The sequence below is a fragment of the Somniosus microcephalus genome, chromosome 4, assembly GCF_052327205.1.
Source record: "Somniosus microcephalus isolate GS21.2 chromosome 4, FLI_Smic_1.0, whole genome shotgun sequence".
Taxonomy (NCBI): domain Eukaryota; kingdom Metazoa; phylum Chordata; class Chondrichthyes; order Squaliformes; family Somniosidae; genus Somniosus; species Somniosus microcephalus.
In genome coordinates this window covers 29,210,311-29,234,328 of record NC_140990.1, presented here as the reverse complement: position 1 = coordinate 29,234,328, position 24,018 = coordinate 29,210,311, and the positions used below count along the sequence as shown (strand labels likewise).

The following is a 24,018-nucleotide window of genomic DNA, read 5'->3' as shown; positions in this document are numbered from 1 at the left end:
GGTAAAGTTAATACTGAGGAAGACTGCGACAAAATTCAAGAAGACATTAACAAACTTGCAGAATGGGAGTGTAATTGGAAAATTAATTTCAATATAGATCCATATGAGGTGGTGTGTTTTTATAGGAAGAATAAGGAGGCCACACACTATTTTGAAAATAAGAGTCCAAATGCGACAGAGGAGCAAAGGGATCTCGGGGTCCAGATTCACAAATCACTAAAAGTAGCGACGCAGGTTAATGAGGCCATAACAGGAGCAAACAATGGACTGGGGTCATTTCTAGAGGGATAGAATTGAAAAGCAGAGAAGTTATTTTAAACTTGTACTGAACCTTGGTTGGACCACACTTGGAGAACTGTGAGCAGTTCTGGTCTCCATATTATAAAAAGGATGTAGAGGCACTGGAGAAGATGCAAAAATTATTTGCAAGGATGATCCTAGAACTGACAGGATATACTTATCAGGAAAGGCTGAACAGGCTGGGGCTCTTTTCTCTAGAATAAAGAGAAGGCCAATGGGCGACCTGATCGAGGTCTTTAAGATTATGAAAAGGTTATAGAGGGTGGACATGGAGAAACATAGAAACATAGAAGATAGGAGCAGGAGTAGGCCATTCGGCCCCTCGAGCCTGCTCCGCCATTCAATGAGATCATGGCTGATCATCCAAATTCAGTACCCTGTCCCTGCCTTCTCTCCATATCCCTTGATCACTTTAACCTTAAGAAATATATCCAACTCCTTCTTGAATATATTTAATGAATTGGCCTCTACTGCCTTCTGTGGCAGAGAATTCCACAGGTTCCCCACTCTCTGGGTGAAGAAATTCCTCCTCATCCCTGTCCTAAATGGCTTACCCCTTATCCTTAGACTGTGACCCCTGGTTCTGGACTCCCCGACCATCAGGAACATCCTTCCAGCATCTAGTCTGTCTAGTCCTGTTAGAATTTTATAGGTTTCGAAGAGATCCCCTCTCATTCTTATAAACTCCAGCGAGTACAAGCCCAATCGACCCAATCTCTCCTCATACGTCATTCCTGCCATCCCAGGTATCAGCCTGGTGAATCTTCGCTGCACTCCTTCCATGGCAAGAACATCCTTCCTCAGATAAGGCGACCAAAACTGCACACAATACTCAAGATGTGGTCTCACCAAGGCCCCGTACAACTGCAGCAAGACATCCTTGTTTCTTTATGCAAACCCTCTCGCTACGAAGGCCAACATACCATTTGCCTTCTTAACCGCCTGCTGCACCTGCATGCTTACTTTCAGCGACTGGTGCACAAGGATGCCCAGGTCTCATTGCACTTCCCCTTCTCCCAATCTATTGCCATTTAGATAATAATCTGCCTTCCTGTTTTTGCCACCAAAGTGAATAACCTCGCATTTATCCACGTTATATTGCATCTGCCATGCTTCTGCCCAATCACCCAACCTGTCCAAATCATACTGGAGTTTCTCGGCATTCTCCTCACAGCACACACGCCCACCCAGCTTTGTGTCATCTGCAAACTTGGAGATATTACATCTAGTTCCCTCGTCCAGATTGTTTTGATTTCTTTTTGGGTTCAATAAAGACTCATTTCTGAAAGAGAATGTTGTTTAATCTAAAGTCTTGTTCAAGACTTTCTACAGCTTTTACAGAACACACTATGCTGTGATGCATCTAGAATGAAACTGAAAGTAAAACTCCTCTGGACTGCTTGTCTCTCACATGACCTCTGCTGGTCAGGCACAAGTAATCAAAAACACAGACAAATATGCTGTAAGGCATAAGTAATCAAACACAGACAAATATCATCACTATTTGCTGATATCATTACATCTCCCTTTCTTAAAACAAAAGTATTTTACTTTTAACTAACAACATTTAATGAACTTACATTATCATTATCATGATCAAGGTTTTTTACCCTTGCTTTGTGTGTTCACATGAAATATGTCAATACACTAGAACTTGAAGAAATAATAAGATAACATTACTTCCTTCTTTAACAATAGTCCTTAAATTTGCTCAATGAGTCTCTCAGGAGGCTTCACGTGTCTTGAGGATTTTCTGATTGATTGTCCTTGAATCTGAGTTGTTGCCTCAGATGATTGGTTCTCAGCTGTGTGATCAGGTTGTTCACCAGTATCAGTCCCTTGACCTGCTGTGGCTGGTCCCATGAGAAGATCTCGACGATTTCTTCTCAGAACAGCACCCTCACCTGTCTGAATGGTGTATGATCTTGGTTGAACTTCACTCAGGACAGTTCCCTTCTGAGTCCATGTGTTTGTTTTGTCTTTCAACCTTACTTGGTCACCAGTGTGGAGTTCAGGTAGGTTTTGTGTTCCTCTGTCATAGTAGTACTTTTGCTTTTCTTTCTGTTGCTCTTTGAACTTCCTCACTTTCTCCCCCTCTTTTGTTTTCAGGAGGTTCTCCGGGATGGGTAGGTTTGACCTTAGCCGACGTCCCATCAGGAGTTGGGCTGGTGACATACCACACTCGAGCGGCGTTGTGCGGTATACAAGCATGCTTTGGTAGAAGTCAGTTCCACTGTCTTTTGCCTTGTACATCAGTCTTTTCACTGTCTGGACCGATTTTTCCACTAGTCCATTGGACTGTGGATAGCGAGGACTTGATGTTGTGTGGACAAAGTCCCATTCTTTGGCAAAGTGTCGGAAATTTGCATTGTTAAACTGGGGTCCGTTGTCTGTGAAGACCTCGCTTGCCACGCCATGTCTGGAGAATATGGCTTTCATACTTCTTATCACAGCTTCTGCAGTGGTGGTGTACAGTCTACAAACCTCTGGATACAGGGAGTAATAGTCTGTGATGACAAGATAGTCCTTCCCTTGACATACGAATAGGTCAGCGCCTACCTCCTGGTAAGGTCTGTCTGGTGCTGGGTGTGGCTTTAGTGGTTCTACCGGATTGCTCGCTCGATATTTCAGGCATATTGTGCAGTTTGACACCTCATTTGTCACATCTTGGTTGATTCGTGGCCAGTACATCACCTCTCGTGCTCTTTTCTTACACTTTTCGATTCCCAGATGTCCTCCATGGGTCTTTTTTAGCATCTCTCTTCTCAGACTCTTTGGGATAACTATTTTACTTCCTTTGTAGATGATGTCTTCGACCACTGATAGTTCTGCCCTGCAGTTCCAGTACTCTGCTATATCAGGTGAGCAGTCTTGCTTCATGTTGGCCCATCCATCCAAGATGCTTTTCCTCAGTCGTCTCATTGTTTCATCTTTGTTTGTCTCAGTCTTTATGAGCTCCATTTTTGCATCTGCTATGGGCAGTACACTTGTGATCATGTCCACGTAGGCGTTCACTTTTTCATCCATTGTGGTGTTTGCGGGCTCACTTGGGTCAACAGCTCTGGACAACGTGTCTGCTGTATACATCAGCTTACCTGGTGTGTACGCAACATTCAGTGTATAGCGTTGCAGCCTGATCATCATTCTTTGTATTCTAAGCGGACAGCTATTCAGTGGCTTTTGGAACAATGCAATCAAGGGCTTATGGTCAGTCTCTACACTGATTGCTTGTCCTGCCACAAACTGGTGAAATCTTTCACAGGCGTATGTGATGCTGAGCAGCTCCTTTTCTATTTGAGCATATCGCGTCTCTGCGTCTGTCATTGAGCGCGATGCATATGCAATAGGTTGCCAGTAGTCATATTGTTGCAGAAGAACGGCACCGAGCCCACTCTGTGATGCATCTGATGATATCTTGATGGGTCTCGCTGGGTCATAAAACCTCAGAACTGGTTCCTCTGTGAGCAGTTTCTTTAGATCGCTCCATGACTTCTCATGCTCATGAGTCCATTCCCATTCTATGTTCTTTTCAGTTAGTCTTCTCAGTGGCGCTATTTTTTCTGAGAGGTTGGATATGAATTTACCCATGTAGTTGATCATTCCATTAAACCTCTGCACGTCCTTTTTGCATTGTGGCCTTGGCATATTCTCAATGGCGGACACCTTTCTGGGATCTGGTCTGATGCCCTCACTGCTAAGGATATCTCCCACGAATGTCAGTTCTGTCACCCCGAGCTGGCATTTCTCTCTATTCAGCTTCAGGTTTGTTTCCCTTGTTGCTTCCAGCACTTTTTTCAGTCTCTCGTCATGCTCAGTTCTCATGGTTCCCCATACTATGATGTCATCCATTGATGTATCAACTCCCTCCAGGTGCTCATAGATCATATGGATAGTCTTGTGATACACTTCAGGAGCTGAGGCAATGCCAAATGGTAACCTTAGGAATCTGTATCTGCCAAATGGAGTGTTGAACGTGCACAGTCTTGAACTTGCTTCGTCCAGCTTCAGCTGCCAAAATCCTGAGGATGCATCTAACTTGCTGAAATATTTTGCATTTGCAAACTGTGCCATGATTTCCTCACGTGTAGGAAGCTTGAAGTGCTCTCTCTTAATTGCTCTGTTTGGATCTCTTGGATCCAGGCAAATTCTGAGCTTTCCATTCTTTTTGTCCACTACGATGAGGGAACTCACCCACTCAGTTGGCTCATCTATCTTCTGAATCACGTTCAGGCTTTCCATCCTGTCCAACTCTGCCTTCAGTTGCTTTTGAAGAGCAAACGGAACTTTTCTGCATGGATGTATGACCGGTGTCATACTTTTATCTACTCTGATCGTGTGTTCTCCTGGAATGCAGCCTAGACCCTTAAATAGGTCTTTGTACTCTTTCATGAGTTCATCATAGACTGTCTCTCCTTCGCTTTCCACAACGAGGACTCTCTTTACCAGGTTCAGTCTCTCACAGGCTTTTAACCCTAGTATGTCTTGCACATCCTTTGGCACCACGATTAATGCTAGCGTGTGCTCTCTGTCCTTGTGTGCTACTTTGACAATGCATTTTCCTTTCACTGGTATATCAGTACCTGAGTATCCGGTCACTTTCACTTGTATTCCATATAACTTTGGTCTGGGTCTAATTCTCTTAAAATCGGTCTCTGATATCACATTAACTTGTGCTCCAGTATCCAATTTAAATGGAATGTGTATGTCATTCACTTTTCGTGTCAACATCCAGTCTCTTTCTTTTTTGTTTTCAGACACAACATCTACATTGAATTCCTCTATCTCACTTTCATCTACTGTATGGACCTTGCTTTGTTGCGCTTGGTTCTTACAGCAACGGGCATAATGGTTGTTTTTGTTGCATCTATTGCATGTTTTACCATATGCTGGATACTTTCTTGGTGGATGTTGTGTACCGCATCGACTACATGACTTCCGATTGTCTCTTTCATTTTCGTTTGCTGGCCACGTCTCTTTTTTCACATTGGCGCTCTCTTTGTTAAACGGTTTGTATCCATTCTTTCTCACTGCATCCACGTTGCAGCTACTGTCACTGAACAGCTCCTTTGCCTGCAACTTCACAGTCTCTGTAGCCCTACACAATGCTATGGCTTTTCCCAGGTCTAGATTTTGCTCTCTTAGCAGCCTTTCCCTTAGACCATTATCTGGAATACCACACACCAGTCTGTCTTTTATCAGCGAGTCTGTGAGTCCCCCAAATTCACACGATTTGCTCCGGTTTCTCAGTTCAGTCACATACTGATCAATAGTCTCGCCGATTTTCTGTACACATGTGAAAAATTTGTGCCTCTCAAAGGTCACGTTGCGTTTAGGTATGCAGTAGGCCTCAAACTGTTCCATTATTTTATCTAGCTTCATTTTGTCTCCATCAACAGCAAATATGAAATTATTATATACCTCCAGCGCTGCATCACGCATGACATGTAAGAACACGGACGATTTTTGTTTATCACTTTTCTCGTCAGCTCCGATTGCCGCTAAATACAACTCTAAATGTTGTTTGAACCTTCTCCAATTTTCAGCCACATTACCTGTCAATTGAAGCGTCGCCGGTGGGAGTAAACCTTCCATTTTTTCACTTCGTTAGCTATTCTCTAATGGTAAGCAACGATGTTCTCTTCTGGCTTGCTAATATGTGGAGAGCTGATTTCGCTTACTTGCCACAACTGCTTTCACTGTCCCATCAAGTTGCTAACTTCAGATTTTTTCTCTTTCAGCCACTTCTGACATCATGTTTTGATTTCTTTTTGGGTTCAATAAAGACTCATTTCTGAAAGAGAATGTTGTTTAATCTAAAGTCTTGTTCAAGACTTTCTACAGCTTTTTACAGAACACACTATGCTGTGATGCATCTAGAATGAAACTGAAAGTAAAACTCCTCTGGACTGCTTGTCTCTCACATGACCTCTGCTGGTCAGGCACAAGTAATCAAAAACACAGACAAATATGCTGTAAGGCATAAGTAATCAAACACAGACAAATATCATCACTATTTACTGATATCATTACACAGATCATTAATATATATTGTGACTAGTGGGGTACAAGGACCGATCCCTGTGGTACCCCACTAGTCACTGCCTGCCACTCGGAAAAAGAGCCGTTTATTCCAACTCTTTGCTTTCTGTCTGCCAACCAGTTCTCTATCCAAGTCAATACCTTGCCCTCCAATCCCATGTGCCTTAATTTTACACACTAATCTCTTATGCGGGACCTTATCGAAAGCCTTTTGAAAATCCAAATACACCACATCCACTGGTTCTCCCTTATCTATTTTACCAGTTACATCCTCAAAAAATTCCAGTAGATTAGTCAAGCACGATTTACCTTTTGTAAAGCCATGTTGACTTTGTCCGATCCGGTCACTTTTTTCCAAGTGCTCTGCTATTACATCCTTTATAATGGACTCTAGCATTTTCCCCACTACCGATGTCAGGCTTACCAGTCTGTAAACTAACTTGGCAGGGGGATGGGATACAGAGTGGAGCTATAGTAGGGGGTGATGTACAGTCAAATATAGAGGAAAAAACAAGTCAGCTTGGAAGGCAGAGCAAATATGTAATGGCACAAGGGAGTAGGGCAAGGCTGGATGGCATTTATTTTAAAGCAAGGAGTCTTGCGAATAAGGTGGATGAACTGAAGGTGTTGATGAACACATGGGAGTATGATATTGTTGCTATCACGGAGACATGGTTGAGGGAGGGGCAAGGCTGGCAGCTCAATATTCCGGGGTATAGAATCTTCAGGCGAGATGGGGGGGGCGTAAAAGAGGAGGGGGTGTCACAATATTAATTAAGGAGTCAATTACTGCTGTAAGGAGGGATGATATATTAACAGGTTCCTCTAATGAGGCCATATGGGTGGAACTTAAAAACAAAAAGGGGGCAAGCACTTTGTTGGGAGTGTACTATAGGCCCCCAAACAGTCAGCGGGAGATAGAGGAACAGATATGTAGGCAAATCTCAGAGAAATGTGCAAATAATAGGGTAATAATAGTGGGAGATTTCAACTTCCCCAATATTAACTGGGATAGTCAGAGTGTGAAAGGCTTAGAGGGTGCAGAATTCTTAAAGTGCATCCAGGAGAGCTTTTTGAGGCAGCATGTAGAAAGTCGTACAAGAGAGGGGGCGGTACTGGACCTAATTCTAGGGAATGTGGCTGGGCAAATGGTAGAAGTGTTAGTAGGTGAGCACTTTGGTGACAGTGGCCATAATTCGGTGAGATTTAAGGTAGTCATGGAAAAGGACAGAGATGGACCGGAAATAAAGGTTCTAAATTTGGGGAAGGCCGATTTTAATATGATAAGGCAGGATCTGGCCAAAGTGGACTGGGATCAGCTACTTGTAGGAAAATCCACATCGGAGCAATGGGAGGCTTTCAGAAAGGAAATTGAGAGAGTACAATGGCAACATGTTCACGTAAAGGTCAAGGGTGGGACCAACAAGCCCAGGGAACCTTGGATGTCAAGGGATATACGAGAATGGATTAGGAAAAAAATGGGGGCTTTTGGCAGATACAAAGGACTAAAGACAGAGGAAGCCCTAGAGGAGTATAAAAAGTGCAGGGGGATACTTAAAAAAGAAATTAGGAGAGCGAGGAGGGGCCATGAAATAACACTGGTGAGCAAAATAAAGGAAAATCCTAAGGTGTTTTATAAGTATATTAAGGGCAAGAGGATAACTAGGGAAAGAATAGGGCCCATTAGGGACCAAAGTGGCAATCTGTGTGTGGAGCCAGAAGATGTAGGTGGGGTTTTAAATGAATTTTTTGCATCTGTGTTCACGATGGAGAAGGATGATGTAGACATAGAAATCGAGCAGGGAGACTGTGATATACTTGAACATATTAGCATCGAGAGGGAGGAGGTACTAGCGGTTTTAGCAGGCTTAAAAGTGGATAAATCCCCAGGCCCGGACGAAATGTATCCCAGGCTGCTGTGTGAGGCAAAGGAGGAGATTGCAGGGGCTCTGACACAAATTTTCAAAACCTCTCTGGCCACAGGGGATGTGCCAGAGGACTGGAGAACAGCTAATGTAGTACCATTATTCAAGAAGGGCAGTAGAGATAAGCCAAGGAATTACAGGCCAGTGAGCCTAACATCAGTGGTAGGGAAATTATTGGAAAAAATTCTGAGGGACAGAGTTAGTCTCCACTTGGAGAGGCAAGGATTAATCAAGGATAGTCAGCATGGCTTTGTCAAGGGAAGATCATGTCTGACCAATTTGATTGAATTTTTCGAGGGGGTGACTAGGTGTGTGGATGAGGGTAGTGCAGTGGATGAGGTTTACATGGATTTCAGTAAGGCTTTTGATAAAGTCCCGCACAGGAGATTGGTCAAGAAGGTAAGAGCCCATGGGATCCAGGGTGCCTTGGCACATTGGATCCAAAACTGGCTTAGTGGCAGAAGGCAGAGGGTGATGGTCGAAGGTTGTTTTTGTGACTGGAAGCCTGTGTCCAGTGGGGTACTGCAGGGATCGGTGCTGGGTCCCTTGCTGTTTGTGGTCTACATTAATGATTTGGATGTGAATGTAAAAGGTAAGTTCGCAGATGACACGAAAATTGGTGGGGTGGTAAATAGCGAGGAGGGTAGCCTCAGTCTGCAGGATGATATAGATGGGTTGGTCAGATGGGCGGAACTGTGGCTAATGGAATTTAACCCTGAAAAGTGTGAGGTGATGCATTTTGGAGGGACTAACAAGGCAAGGGAATACACAATGAATGGTAAGACCCTAGGAAAGACAAAGGATCAGAGGGACCTTGGTGTGCATGTACATAGATCCCTGAAGGCAGCAGAACAGGTGGATAAGGTGGTTAAAAAGGCATATGGGATACTTGCCTTCATTAGCCAAGGCATAGAATATAAGAGCAGGGGGGTTATGATGGAGCTGTACAAAATGCTGGTTAGGCCACAGCTGGAGTACTGTGTGCAGTTCTGGTCGCCACACTATAGGAAGGATGTGATTGCTTTGGAGAGGGTGCAGAGGAGATTCATCAAGATGTTACCTGGGCTGGAGCGCTTCAGCTATGAAGAAAGACTGGACAGGCTGGGATTGTTTTCCTTGGAGCAGAGAATACTGAGGGGGGACCTGACTGAGGTGTACAAAATTATGAGGGGCGTAGATAGAAAGGAACTTTTTCCCTTAGTAGAGGGGTCAATAACGGGGGCATAGATTGAGGGTAACGGGCAGGAGGTTTAGAGGGGATTTGAGGAAGAACTTTTTCACCCAGAGGGCGGTTGGAATCTGGAACTCACTGCCTGAAAGGGTGGTAGAGGCAGGAACCCTCACAACATTCAAGAAGCATTTGGATGAGCACTTGAAATGCCATAGCATACAAGGCTATGGACCAAATGCTGGAAAATGGGATTAGATTAGACAGTGCTTGATGGCCGGCACAGACACGATGGGCCGAAGGGCCTCTTTCTGTGCTGTATAACTCTATGACTCTATGTAATTCCCCATTTTCTCTCTACCACACTTTTTGAACAGTGTGTTAACATTAGCTACCCGCCAATCCATGGGTACAGTTCCAGAGTCCATCGAATTTTGGAAGATGACCAGCAATGCATCTGCTATTTCTAGGGCCACTTCCTTAAGTATCCTAGGATGTAGATTATCAGGCCCTGGGGATTTATCGGCCCTCAATCCCATCAATTTCCCTAACACCATTTCCCTACAAATATTGATTTCTATCAGTTCCTCCCTTTCATTAGACCCTATGTTCCCCAACATCTTTGGGAGGTTATTTGTGTCCTCCTTTGTGAAGACAGAACCAAAGTATGTATTTAATTGGTCTGCCATTTCTTTGTTCCCCATTATAAATTCCCCTGATTCTGACTGCAAGGGACCTACACTTGACAGCACCAATCTTTTTCTCTTCACATATCTATAAAAGCTTTTATAGTCAGTTTTTATGTTCCTTGCAAGCTTACTCTCATACTCTATTGTCCCCCTCTTAATTAATCCCTTTGTCCTCCTTTGTTGGATCCTAAACTGCTCCCAATCCTCAGGTTTACTGCTTTTTCTGGCCAATTTATATGTCCTCTCCTTGGATCTTATGCTATCCCTAATTTCCCTTGTTAGCCATGGTTGAGTCACCTTTTTTGTTTTATTTTTATGCCAAACTGGGATGAACAAATTCTGTAGTTCATCCATGCGATCTTTGAATGTTTGCCATTGCCCATCCACCGTCAACCCTTTGAGTGACATTCCCCAATCAATCCTACCCAACTCGCACCTCATACCATCGTAGTCTCCTTTATTTAAATTCAGGACTCTAGTCTCTGAGTCAACTATTTCACTCTCCATCTTAATGAAGAATTCTATCATATTATGATCGCTCTGACCCAAGGGGCCTCACACAAGATTGCTAATTAATCCTTTCTCATTACATAATACCCAGTCTAAGATGGCCTGATCTCTAGTTGGTTCCTCAACATATTCGTCCAGGAAACCATCCCCGATACACTCCAGGAATTCCTCCTCCACAGTATTGTTACTAATTTGGTTAGCCCAATCTATATGTAGATTAAAGTCACCCATGATAACTGCTGTGCCCTTATTGCACGCTTCTCTAATTTCATGATTAATGCCATCCCCGACCTCTGCATTACTGTTTGGAGGTCTATATACCACTCCCACTAACGTTTTCTGCCCCTTGGTATTTCTCAGTTCTACCCATACAGATTCCACATCATCAGAGCTAATATCCTTCCTTTCAATTGTGTTAATCCCATCTTTAACCAGCAATACTACCCCACCTCCTTTTCCTTTCTGCCTATCTTTCCTGAACATAGAATACCCCTGGATGTTGAGATCCCAGCCTTGGCCACCCTGGAGCCATGTTTCCGTAATCCCAATCATATCATATTCGTTTACCTCCACTTGCACAGCTAATTCATCCACCTTATTGCGAATGCTCCTCGCATTAAGACACAAAGGCCTAGAAATTCAGTTGGTTGCGCCAGCAGTTAGCGCCTTAAGAGAAGTGAATTTCGGGCGCTATGCGTGTAGCACCCGGGCGCAGCGCAGTTTGTGCCTCGCCCCAAATTAAGTTGACCCTTAGCGCCGGCGCAAAGTTTAGCGCCCGCCCAGCTGCGCGCGCAGAAAATGACGTCACATCCTCGTGCAACGCCCTTTGCGCGCCCCGATTCCAAACTTCAGTCGGACCGCCCCATTGTGCGGCTGGCATCCAGAGCGTTTGTAAAATGGAACGCAACACAGCCGACGCGGGCCCCGGGGAGCGCAAATTAAAGGGCACTCCTCCTGCATGTGTTGTGTGGAAGGGTCCAGTGTGTTGTTGTGAATGGTGTATTTCTGTTTCCGGCCACCACCACCACCACCACCACCTCCTCCTCCTCCTCCTCCTCCTCCTCCTCCTCCTCCTTTTTCCCCCAGACTCGGCCTTTGAAAAAAACACATGCACCCTTCCCCTTTAAGAGCTCACTGGCACCAGAGTTTCTGCCATCAATCACCAGCTCCCCGCACCTGCGCTGCGCCCGAGCTCGGGTGTTGCGCTCCGGCCTGACGGCTTAGCGCCTGAAGATAGTCGTGCAACGCCTGTTTTAGCGCTCCAGCAACCTCTTAGGGTGAAGCGACTGAATTTCCGCAAAGGGGGCGCAACTTTGGGGCGGGCGCTAACATCGGGCGGGCGCTAACGTTAGCGCCCCAAAACTGGCTATACTGAATTTCTAGGCCAAAGCCTTCAGGCTTGTTTTTTTAACACTCTTAGATCTTTTAGAATTATTACTTACTGTGGCCATGTTTGATTTAAACCCTTGATTTCTCTGCCTGCCACTTTTGTTTTTCTCCTTCCTGTCTTTTGCTTTTATCCTTGTTTCCCTTTCCTCTGTTTCCCCGCTCAGGTTCCCAACCCCCTGCCATTTTAGTTTAAACCCTCCCCCAGAGCACTGGCAAACACTCCCCCCTAGGACATCAGTCCCGGCCCTGCCCAGGTGCAAACCGTCCGTTTTGTATTGGTCCCACCTCCCCCAGAACTGGTTCCAATGTCCCAGGAATTTGAATCCCTCCCCCGGCACCATTCCTCTAGCCACGTATTCATCTGAAATATCCTTCTATTTCTACTCTGACTAGCACGTGGCACTGGTAGCAATGCTGAGATTACTACCTTTGAGGTGCTGTTTTTTAATTTACCTCCTAACTCCCTATATTCTGCTTTTAGAACCTCATCCCGGTTTTTACCTATATCGTTGGTACCTATATGCACCACGACAATTGGCTGTTCACCCTCCCCTTCCAAAATGTTCTGCAGCCGCTCTGAGACATCCTTGACCCTTGCACCAGGGAGGCAACACACCATCCTGGAGTCTCATTTGCGGCCGCAGAAATGCCTATCTATTCCCCTTACAATAGAATCCCCTATTACTATAGCTCTCCCCCTCTTTTTCCTCCCGTCCTGTGCAGCAGAGCCACCCCTGGTGCCAGGAAGCTGGCTGCTGCTGCCTTCCTCTGGTAAGACATTCCCCGCATCAGTATCCAAAGCGGTATATCTGTTTGAGAGGGGGATGGCCACAGGGGACCCCTGCACTACCTGCCTGTGCCTAGTACTCTGCCTGTTGGTCACCCGTTCCCTTTCTGCCTGTGCCACCTTTATCTGCGGTGTGACCAACTGATTAAACGTGTTATTCACGACGTCCTCAGCATCACGGATGATCCAGTATGTATCCAATCGCTGCTCCAGCGCCGCAATGCGGTCTGCCAGTAGCTGCAGCTGGACACACTTCCTGCACACGTCGTTGTCAGGGACACAGGAAGTGTCCCTGAGTTCCCACATAGTGCAGGAGGAGCATACCACAGCAACGGGCTGTCCTGCCATGACTTACCCTTTAATTAATTGAAATTAAATTAAATCAAATCAATCCCACCAATTACACTACAGATAAATGATATATTTTAGGGCCCTGGTTTACCAACAGTCCCCGCTGCACCACAGAGACCCTAGAAACTATAAACCACAGAGTTAAAGTTTAAAAAAGAAAGAAATACTCACCAACCAATCACTTACCTGCTTTCTGGTGACGTCACACTTCGATTACTTTTTACTTCTCTCCTTCTCTGAGATTGGAGATTGGTAAACCTACCTGAGCCTCGCTGCTCGTGTTTCCCGCTGCCACCACTGCCGCTGCCACTGTGAGGCCTACCTGGTCACTGGGGCCTTTTAAAGCCTCGCCGCTCGCGTTTCCCTCCGCACTGAGGCCTACCTGGTCTCTGGGGGCCTTTTAAAGCCTAGCCGCTTGCGTTGCCTGCCACCACCGCTGCTGCTGCCGCTGTGAGGCCTACCTGGTCTCTGGGGGCCTTTTAAAGCCTCGCCGCTCGCATTTCCCGCCGCTGCTGCCGCTGATGCTGTGAGGCCTACCTGAGCCTCTGGGGCCTTTTAAAGCCTCGCCGCTCGCGTTTCCCATTGCCGCCACTGCCGCTGATGTTGTGAGGCCTACCTGAGTCTCTGGGGCCTTTTAAAGCCTAGCCGCTTGCGTTTCCCGCCACCGCCACTGCCGCTGACGCTGTGAGGCCTACCTGAGTCTCTGGGGCCTTTTAAAGCCTTGCCGCTCGCGTTTCCCGCCGCCGCTGCCGCTGATGCTGTGAGGCCTACCTGGTCTCTGGGGGCCTTTTAAAGCCTCGCCGCTCGCGTTTCCCATTGCCGCCACTGCCGCTGATGTTGTGAGGCCTACCTGAGTCTCTGGGGCCTTTTAAAGCCTAGCCACTTGCGTTTCCCGCCACCGCCACTGCTGCTGATGCTGTGAGGCCTACCTCGTCTCTGTGGGCCTTTTAAAGCCTCGCCGCTCGCGTTTCCCGCCGCCGCCGCTGACGCTGACGCTCGAGGGGCCAAATGGCTGACTCCTGCTCCTATTTCATATGTTCTTATGATGAGCTCCTATTTGGTCGCTAATCGGCCCCACCATTCCTTTAACTATCCTTTTTTCATATGTTTATAGAAGATTTTTGGGTTCCCTGTTATGTTACCCCCTAATCTTTTCTCATATTGTCTCTTTGCCCTTCTTACATCCTGTTTCAATTTCCCCGCACTCTCTGTATTCTGCCTGGTTTTTGATTGTATTCTGTACCTGACATTTGTTGAAAACCTCCTTTTTCTGTTTTATTCTAACCTCGATATCCTTTCTCATCCAGGGAGCTCGAGCTTTGGATGCCCCATCTTTCCTCCTTATGGGAATATGTTTGGTTTGTACCCGAACTATCTCAGCCTTGAAGGCCTGCCATTGGTCATTCACTGTTTTCCTGGACAATCTTTGTTTCCAGTCCACCTGTGCTCGATCCCTTCTCAAATCACTGAAATTGGCTCTCTTCCTGCTGGGTATTTTTACCATTGATTTTTCTTTGTCCCTTTCCATAACTACTTTAAATCTAATGATATTGTGATCACTGATAACCAGATCCATAAGAACATAAGAAGTAGGAGCAGGAGTAGGCCATACGGCCCCTCAGGCCTGCTCTGCCATTCAATAGGATCATGGCTGTTCCGAATCTAGACTCACGTCCACTTCCCATCCCTCTCCCCGTAACCCCTTATTCCTTTATCAGCTAGGAAACTGTCTATCTCCGATTTAAATTTATTTAATGTTGCAGCTTCCACAGCTCTCTGGGGTAGTAAATTCCATAGATTTACTACCCTCTGAGTGAAGAAGTGTCTCCTCATCTCAGTTTTGAAAGGGCAGCCCCTTATTCTAAGATTATGCCCCCTAGTTCTAGTCTCACCCATCAGTGGAAACATCCTCACCACATCCACCTGATCAAGCCCCCTCACAATCTTATATGTTTCGATAAGATCACCTCTCATTCTTCTGAACTCCAATAAGTTGAGGCCCAACCTACTCAACCTTTCCTCATACATCAACCCCCTCATCTCCGGAATCAACTGAGTGAACCTTCTCTGAACTGCCTCGAGAGCAAGTATATCTTTTCTTAAATGTGGAAACCAAAACTGCACACAGTATTCCAGGTGTGGCCTCACCAATACCTTGTATAACTGCAGCAAGACTTCCCTGTTTTTATACTCCATCCCCCTTGCAATAAAAGCCAAGATTCCATTGGCCTTCCTGATCAACTGCTGCACCTGCGTACTAACTTTTTGTGTTTCATGCACCAGGACCCCCAGATCCCTTTGTACTGTAGCACTTTGCAGTTTCTCTCCATTTAGATAATAACTTGCTCTTTGATTTTTTCTGCCAAAATGCATAACCTCACACTTTCCAATATTATATTTCATCTGCCAAATCTCTGCCCACACATGGTCCCTTCCTCCAAATCGTTAATATAGATTGTAAAGAGTTGGGGTCCCAGCACTGACCCCTGTGGAACACCACTAGTTACTGATTGCCAGCCCGAGAATGAACCATTTGTTTTCTGTTAGATAGCCAATCTTCCACCCATGCCAGTATATTACCCCCAATCCCGTGATTTTTTATCTTGATCAGTAATCTTTTGTGTGGAACCTTGTCAAATGCCTTTTGGAAGTCCAAATATACTACAGCCACTGGTTCCCCTTTATCCACCCTGTATGTTACATCCTCAAAGAATTCGAGCAAATTTGTCAAACATGACTTCCCCTTTATAAAACCATGCTGACTCTGTCCTATTAAATTATGTTTATCCAAATGCTCTGTTACTGTTTCCTTAATAATGGACTCCAACATTTTACCAACCACAGATGTTAGGCTAACTGGTCTATAGTTTCCAGCTTTTTGTCTACTTCCCTTCTTAAATAAGGGTGTTACATTAGCAGTTTTCCAATCTGCCGGGACCTTTCCTGAGTCCAGGGAGTTTTGGAAAATAATTACCAATGCATCCACAATCCCTACCGCCACTTCTCTCAAGACCCTAGGATGTAGGCCATCAGGTCCGGGGGATTTATTCGTTTTAAGTCCCATTATTTTACCGAGAAACATCTCCTTAGTGATTTTAATTGTGTTTAGCTCCTCCCCCCCCCCCCCATTGCCCCCTGTTTGTCCAGTGTTGGGATATTTTTAGTGTCCTCTACTGTAAAGACTGATACAAAATATTTGTTCAGCGTCTTTGCCATCTCCATGTTCCCCACCACTAGTTTCCCGGTCTCATCCTCTAAGGGACCCTTTTTCTTTTATATAGCTGTAGAAACTCTTGCTATCTGTTTTTATATTTCCCTCCTGCCCCAGAACCGATGAGAGACCCTTTAAATGTTCTGACTGCATAAAGAGGTTTCAGAGTTCATCCAACCTGCTGAGTCACCAGCGAGTTCACACAGATCCTCAAAGAAAGGACGATGTTTTAGAAAGGCTGGCGGCACTAAAAGTTCGCAGCCATCTCAGAGTAGTGTCCCTTTAATTACAATCTCGTGGAACAAGAAGAATCGCTGTCCCTTTAACTACCACAAATGCCTGTGTGGAGGAGAGGGGGAGATACAGTCTGTCCCAGTAACTGTCGCAGAACAGAATTAGCGACCCTGTATCATAAGGGCTTGAACCTCCCCCACTCCCTGCTTTTCCTTAAGTGTCTCATCCTTAAAATTCTTATCCTTGTTTTCAAATCCCTCCATGGCCTCGCCCCTCCCTATCTCTGTAATCCCTTCTAGCTCCACAACCACCCCCCCCCCGAGATATCTGCACTCCTCTAATTCCGGCCTCTTGAGCATCCCCGATTTTAAACGCTCCACCATTGGCGGCCGTGCCTTCAGTTGCCTGGGCCCTAAGCTCTGGAATTCCTTCCCTAAACCGTTCCATCTCTCTACCTCTCTCTCCTTCTTTGAGATGCTCCTTAAAACCTACCTCTTTGACCAAGCTTTTGGTCATCTGCCCGAATATCTCCTTATGTGGCTCGGTGTCAAATTTTGTTTTATAACGATCCTGTGAAGAGCCTTGGGACGTTTTACTACATTAAAGGCGCTTTATAAATACAAGTGGTTGTTGTTGTTTCCTGAAACTAATAATAAATTCCCTAGAGGGAAAAAAACTTGTACTTTTACTCCCAAATATTAAAAAGTTTATTCTTCAGAAGCATCCAGGTTTATCTACTTTTATTCATGAATTTAAAAAGTCTCTATTGAAACCTGAGCCAGTGTGTTGTGAGACAAAGAGCCTTGTGTCCAATAAGGGGAATAAAGGCCCACAGCCTCCCCTGGCCCCGGGCCCTGAACAAGGGACTGGAGAAACTCACTGCCCTGTGGATCAGGTAATCAGCCGGCGCTAGTACTGCCCCTCAGGCTCCCCGATTGATTGGAGGACCCGCCGCTGGCTCGCTCCTCCAGCCCCGCCCTGCTCGCTCCCTATTGGTCGGAAGCTCCCGTCAATCAGGCCGCAGGCCCGGATCACATGTCCCTCACCGACTTTACAAAGAAAGTTTTTAATACCTCTTAATGTCTATTCACTTCTTTTGTTCCCTCCCCAGCCCTGCCTTTCGATCTATTTCATTTCCTTTCCAGTTTTGAAAAAGGGTTTGACCCGAAACGTCGACTCTAATTTCCCTCCACGAATGTTGCCTGGCCTGCTGAGTTTTTCCAGCATTTTCTGTTGTTATTTCGGATTTCCAGCATCTGCAGTATTTTGCTATTTTACAAAGAAAGCCTCACGCGGTCGCCGGGCGGAGCTGCAGGTCGGCGGGAGCGGGGTCGGGAGATTAATAAACTGCGGGTAGGCCACGCCGCAGGGTTTATAAAGTTGGAGAACGGCCTCAGGCCCGAATGAAATCCAGGGGCCCGGTCTGTGTTCCGTCGGATGGCAGCGGTGAGCTTTTTTTCAGTGACAGGCCCGGGTTAGGTGCCGTCATCTTGGTGGAGGAAAGACGGACCGGTTCCACCTGCAGCACGGTGCATGCGCAGCCATCTTCGTACAGGGACAGAGAGTGGGCGGGGCTTCAGGGTCCCAGTGACCAGGAGAGACAATCATTGACTCATTGATTTTATTCTCACTCTGCACACAGCGGATGTACAACTGAACCCAACCAGAGTAGAGGGAGGGGAAAACTGGGAGTGGAGGAAAGAAATGTTGGAGATGGTGCGATGGGTTTGGATTTCAGCACAGGGTGGAGGGAGAGTGCGGGACGGAGATTTACATCTTTGGGGGAACAAGAGCGGAAAGAATGTTCCATAGAAACTAGAATTGTCTGTTTTGAATTTCTATCCTGTACTTACAGTGATGACTTTTGTAAACTCCTTTTACAGGGTATTAGAAGGGGAGGATTTGCAGATGAGAAACTCAAACCAAACATCACAACAAGATCTGACAGAGTCACTCAATTCATCAGGACCTGAATATCATCAGCCTTTTTCTCTGTTCTGTCTGTGGGAAAAGATTTCAAATATCAATGTGACTGGAAAAGCACCAAGACACACACACCCGAGTGAAAGTGTTCCAGTGCACTGACTTTGGAAAGAGCTTTAACCAGTTACACAGCCTGAAAAATCATCGCACCATTCACAGTGGGGAGAAACCGTACACGTGTTCTTTGTGTGGATGAGGCTTCAACCAATTGTCCAACCTGGAGGGACACAAGGACACCTGCACCACGGAGAAACCGTGGAAATGTGGGGACTGTGGAAAGGGATTCCGTTGCCCATCCCACCTGGAAACTCATCAACGCAATCACACCGGGGAGAGGCCGTTCACCTGCTCCACGTGTGGGAAGGGATTCACTCACTCATCCTACCTGATCAGACATCAGCGAGTTCACACTGGAGAGAAACCGTTCTCCTGCTCCGTGTGTGGAAATGGATTCATTCATTCAACCACACTGCTGCAACACCAGCGAGTTCACACCGGGGAGAGGCGATTCACCTGCTCCACGTGTGGGAAGGGATTCACTCATTCAACCATACTGCTGCAACACCAACGAGTTCACACTGGGGAGAGACCGTTCACCTGCTCCGTGTGTGGGAAGAGGTTCACTCAGTCATCCACCCTGCGGAAACACCAGCTTGTTCATTCTGATAAGAAACCTTTTAAATGTTCTAAGTATGAGCTGAGCTTTAAAAGTGCAAGTTGTTTGCTGAGACACCAACGCACTCACACCGGGGAGAGGCCATTCATTTGCTCCGTGTGTGGGGCGGGATTCACTAACTCATCCAACCTGCTGACACACCAGCGAGTTCACACTGACGTAAGACCTTTTAAATGCCCAGACTGCGGGAAGTGCTATAAAAGTTCCAGGGAACTGACATTCCATCAACGTGTTCACACTGACCAGAGACCGTTCAGGTGCTCTCACTGCGGGATTGGGTTCAGGCGATCATCTGAATTCACTGTACACCAGCGCACTCACACTGGAGAGAGGGCGTTCACCTGCTCCGTGTGTGGGATGGGATTCACTGATTCATCCAACTTGCTGAAACACCAGCGAGTTCACACTGACGAGAGACCTTTTAAATGCTCGGAATGCGGGAAGTGCTATAAAAGTTCTGTGGAACTGATACACCATCAACGTGTTCACACCGATGAGAGACCATTCAGGTGCTCTCACTGTGGGACTGGGTTCAGTCAATCATCTGAACTCACTGTACACCAGCGAGTTCACACTGGAGAGCGATCGTTCACCTGCTCCGTGTGTGGGAAAGGATTCACTTGCTCATCCCACCTCACTGATCATCAACTTGTGCACACTGATGAGAGACCTTTTAAATGTTCTGACTGTGAGAAGAGTTTTAAAAGCAAAAGGAAACTGATACAACACGAATGCACTCACACTGGGGATTAGCCATTCACCTGCTCCGTGTATGGGAAGGGATTTACTCGGTCATCCGACCTGCTGAGACACCAGCCAGTTCACACTGGGGAGAGGCTGCTCACCTGCTCCGTGTGCGGGGAGGCATTCACTCAGTCATCCACCCTGCTGAGACACCAGCGAGTTCACAAGTCACTGCAGGGGTTGGATTCTGCTGTTATTGCTGCTGTTAATCACATCCAGGACTGAACCATGTTCATTCTGACAGTTGGGGTTTATTTCTGATGATGTTAATGACCCCTATAACTGGGCTGGAATTTAATATTCTGGATATGTATCAAATAAATCAGCTTTGTTTTCAATGCATTTTTGTCGATTTTTGTCTTCTCACCTGAGTGTTTAGCATCACCTGGCTGGAGCTCAGAAAGGACAATCTGGGGGAGGATCGTACGGCGGGAGCAGAACTTCAGCCTGGGCACAGTCCTTCAGGGCCACACTGAGAGGGGCAAATGGCACTTTGGTCTTTCTCGTCTCTCTTCACTGACAGCAAAGTCTCCGTGTGGATTAATCTTGAGGCCTGTAAGAAATGTGTCCCAGCCGCTCTCTCCCATGGTTCAGAGCTCCTAGGCATGGAACAGAAGGCTCCTTTACAACTGTGTTTAGAGTCAGGAAGAACGGCGAATGCTGGAACTGTGCTGTCAAATCAGAGATTGGGGTCAAACTGCGATCAGTTCCTGACTGAAAGTGAAACGTATGAGCGCCTCATGACACTTCGGCTCACCCTAGCCCAGAACCAGTGTGCTACGGTCATCAGTGCGTACACCCCAACACTGACACCCTAGCCCGGAACCAGTGTGCTATGGTCATCAGTGCGTACACCCCAACACTGACACCCTAGCCCGGAACCAGTGTGCTACGGTCATCAGTGTGTACACCCCAACACTGACACCCTAGCCCAGAACCAGTGTACTACGGTCATCAGTGCGTACACCCCAACACTGACACCCTAGCCCAGAACCAGTGTGCTACGGTCATCAGTGCGTACACCCCAACACTGACACCCTAGCCCGGAACCAGTGTGCTACGGTCATCAGTGCGTACGCCCCAACACTGACACCCTAGCCCGGAACCAGTGTGCTACGGTCATCAGTGCGTACGCCCCAACACTGACACCCTAGCCCGGAACCAGTGTGCTACGGTCATCAGTGCGTACACCCCAACACTGACACCCTAGCCCGGAACCAGTGTGCTACGTTCATCAGTGCGTACACCCCAACACTGACACCCTAGCCCGGAACCAGTGTGCTACGGTCATCAGTGCGTACACCCCAACACTGACACCCTAGCCCAGAACCAGTGTGCTACGGTCATCAGTGCGTACGCCCCAACACTGACACCCTAGCCCGGAACCAGTGTGCTACGGTCATCAGTGCGTACGCCCCAACACTGACACCCTAGCCCAGAACCTGTGTGCTACGGTCATCAGTGCGTACACCCCAACACTGACACCCTAGCCCAGAACCTGTGTGCTACGGTCATCAGTGCGTACACCCCAACACTGACACCCTAGCCCAGAACCAGTGTGCTACGGTCATCAGTGCGTACGCCCCAACACTGACACCCTAGCCCAGAACCAGTGTGCTACGGTCATCAGTGCGTATGCCCCAACACCGGAAGCCACAGACGAGACCAAAGAGGAATTCTACTCCAGCCTCGAACAATCCCTGTCCCGAGTCCCAACGGGCGACAAGCTGATCCTCCTTGGTGACTTTTACATCAGAGTTGGAAAGTACACAGACCTCTGGGAGGTGTGACCGGCAGAGAGGGGGTAGGGAAAGCCAACTCCAACGGTACCCTCCTCCTGACGAAATGCTTAGAACATGGCCTTGTCATAACCAACACCTTGTTCCGGCAGAGAGACAAGTACAAGACTTCATGGCAGCACCCTCGCTCCAAGCAGTGGCATCTGCTGGACTACGTCATCGTCCGGGCGAGGGACCGCAAGGGCATCTGCATCACCCGCGCCATGACAGGAGCTGACGACTGCTAGACAGACCACCACCTAATCCGCTCTGTCATCTCCATCAATGTAGCCCCAAAACAATGGCGGCAACAGAAACAATGCCGCAGGAAAATCAATGCTGGAACAGTCAAAGACCCTGCTAAGAAAGCTCTATTCAGCCTGCGCCTCACACCCAACCTGATGACTCCCAGTGATGCAGAGATACAGAGTGTCCACAGCACCTGGTCTGCACTTAAGGCCTCCATAATCAGCACCTGTGAAGAGATGCTCGGTCACTCGACCAGGAAATGCCAAGACTGGTTTGACAAGAATGACCAGGAGATCCAGGAGCTAATAACCTGCAAGCACACGGTATTCCTGATCTGGAAACAGCAACACAACTCGAGAGTAAGAAAGCAGCTCTACAGACGCCTGAAGGCCGATGTCCAACAAAAAACTCATGACCTAAAGAATAGGTAGTGGGTGGAGAAAGCGCAGGAGATCCAGCAGCTAGCCAACAACCACGACGTGCGTGGATTCTTTAGCACAGTCAAGACCGCCTATGGCCTAAGCACCCAAGGTCCTACCCCACTGTGGGCCAAGAACAGAGAGGTACTCATCAAGGACAGGGTGCGCAGTCAGTGCCCGCTGGAAGGTGCACTTCGAAGATCTCCTTAAACGAGACTCTGTCTTCGACGAGAGTGTCTTCAACTCCATCCCACAGCATGCTACCCGCCACCATCTCAGCACAACCCCAGCCCGGCATGAGGTTGAAAAGGCCATCCGACAATTGAAGAACAACAAGACCTCAGGAGCAGATGGAATCCCTGCCGAGGCACTAAAGCATGGTGGAGAAGGACTACTGGCACGAATTCATGAACTCATTTCTCTTATCTGGAAGGAGGAGAGCATGACAGGGGATCTCAGAGATGCTGTAATTGTGACCATCTTCAAGAAAGGTGACAAGTCCGATTGCGGTAATTACAGAGGAGTTTCCCTGCTGTCTGCCACAGGGAAAGTCATCGCAAGAATCCTCCTCAATCGCTTTCTCCCAGTGGCTGAAGAGCTCCTCCCAAAGTCGCAATGCGATTCCGCCCACTAAGGGGCACAATGGACATGATCTTCACCGCACACGCCAATTACAAGAGAAATACAGGGAACAGCACCAACCGCTGTACATGGCCACCTTTGACCTCACAAAGGCCTTTGACACTGTCAACCATGAGGGATTATGGAGTGTCCTCCTCAAAGTCAGCTGCCCTCAAAAGTTTGTCACCATCCTCTGCCTGCTTCACAATGACATGCAAGCCATGATCCTGACCAATGGTTCAGCCACAGACCCAATTCATGTACAGACCAGGGTCAAGCAAGGCTGTGTCATCGCACCAACACTCTTCTCAATCTTCCTTGCAGAAATGCTCCATCTCACCCTCAGTAAGCTCCCCGCTGGAGTGGAGCTAATTTACAAAACAAATGGGAAACTGTTCAACCTCCGTCGCCTCCAGTCCAGATCCAAGGTGGTTCCTTCCTCTCTTGTCGAATTACAGTATGCAGACAACGCTTGCGTCTGCACACATTCGGAGGTCGAACTCCAAACCATCGCCAACACCTTCACCGAAGCATATGAGGGCATGGGCCTTACACTAAACATCCGTAAGACAAAGGTCCTCTACCAACCTACCCCCGCCACACAATACTTCCCCCCGATTATCAAAATCCATGACAAGGCCTTGGACAAGGTGGACCACTTTCCATACCTCGGGAGCATACTGTCAACAAGGGCAGACGTCGATGGCGAAGTCCAACACCACCTTCAGTGTGCCAGTGCAGCCTTCGGTCGCTTGAGGAAGAGAGTTTTTGAAGACCAGGACCTCAAACCCGGCACCAAGCTCATGGTCTACAGAGCAGTAGTAATACCCGCCCTTCTGTATGCCTCAGAGACATGGACCATGTACAGCAGGCACCTCAAAGCACTGCAGGGGTACCACCAATGCTGCCTCTGCAAGATTCTGCAAATCCATTGGCAGGATAGGC

General features: G+C 47.2%; 1 protein-coding gene and 1 pseudogene across 1 annotated transcript in view; both read left to right on the top strand.

The window, feature by feature from the left end:
• LOC147118500 (uncharacterized) overlaps positions 1–20,231 on the top strand; it is a 75,047-nt pseudogene extending 54,816 nt beyond the window's left edge.
• The window catches only part of LOC147118498 (uncharacterized), a 52,665-nt gene continuing 46,556 nt past the window's right edge, over positions 17,910–24,018 (top strand). Inside the window, exon 1 of the mRNA XM_085984443.1 lies at positions 17,910–17,956. The gene's annotated coding sequence lies outside the window, so the exon portion shown is untranslated. The remainder of the gene's footprint in view (positions 17,957–24,018) is intronic.